Genomic DNA, 1,226 nt, shown 5'->3' on the forward strand with positions numbered 1-1,226 from the left:
GAAATAAAGATAAAAGTAAGTGTAGAGACTGTAACTGCACACAGTGTAGCTTCTTTATTAAGGACACCATTGAGCCCACACTACCTGTCCTTAATACAGAGGTGTCCTCATTTCAGAGGTACTTTTGTATACCAATTGAGACATTAAACAAAACAGAACTATCCTTATTATAAAGGTGTCATAATTTTGTCCTTTAGAGGTGTCAATCCTCATTTTAAAGGTATCAATACTCTTGTCCTTATTAAAGAGGCTACACTGTATATATTATCCTAATCTCTTGCTGTAGGGTGGTAGCTCTGAAGATGATCCTACTCCAGTTACTATACTAGACACGCTCAATGATATAGTGTCTCAGTATGGAGATAGACCAGCACTGAAAGTGAAGAGAGGAGGGGAATGGAAGACATGGAGTTATACTCAGTATCATGCTGATGTACAGAGAGTTGCTAAGAGTTGTATTGCTATTGGATTGGAGCCTCATTATGGTGTCTCTATTATTGGGTTTAACTCACCTGAATGGGCCATGACTTTCATGGGAGCTATAATGGTAAGAGAGAGAGAGTTATTCTATTATTCTGGTCATGCTTCTGTGAATAATAATTGTAGCATAAACTATAAACAAAAAACAAAGTGAAGCCCCCCATTACATTAATGCACTCTACATATTCTTATGTAATATAGAAAGTTCCAATCATACTGTAGTACTACTAACTTCCTTAGTGTAAATAGTGCAAGTATTAATAATCCTTATCTTTGCACTTTACTTACATGCAGCCCTACATCCTGTGTACCTAAGCCTCATACCCTATACCATACAAATGTCACATCATAAAACTATATGGTTTCTTTAATATTGTTGTTCATATTAGCCATCTGTTGCCATTAAGATAATTAATTTGTTATTGTTATTATTATTATGATTATTATTATTATTATTATGCTATGTTAGGCTGGTGGTATTCCTGCTGGTATATACATTACCAATAATAAAGGTACGTTTCACTCATTATTAGATTTGCTGTATAAACTGGTATTTAATTAATACTCACTACATCTATACACCTGTCACTGTTTACTAGCTATGCCCTTCTTTCTTACTCTGTCTTTTACAATTAGTATTGTCCTTATTTGAGCCTATCATCTCTCTCTCTCTCTCTCCCTCCTTCTCTCTTTTATTCTCTTCCTTTCTCTTCCTCTTTTTATAGAGGCGTGTCAGCACATTGCTA

At 34.9% G+C, this 1,226-nt stretch overlaps 1 long non-coding RNA gene across 1 annotated transcript; it reads left to right on the forward strand.

Annotated features, from left to right (window-relative positions):
* The first annotated feature begins 261 nt into the window (after positions 1-261).
* LOC109587045 (uncharacterized) lies at positions 262-1,226 on the forward strand. Its single transcript, XR_002187364.1, has 3 exons — positions 262-547; positions 950-992; positions 1,206-1,226. It is a non-coding gene; the product is annotated as an uncharacterized LOC109587045 (long non-coding RNA).

Source organism: Amphimedon queenslandica, unplaced genomic scaffold, assembly GCF_000090795.2.
Source record: "Amphimedon queenslandica unplaced genomic scaffold, v1.1 AMPQUscaffold_12704, whole genome shotgun sequence".
Taxonomy (NCBI): domain Eukaryota; kingdom Metazoa; phylum Porifera; class Demospongiae; order Haplosclerida; family Niphatidae; genus Amphimedon; species Amphimedon queenslandica.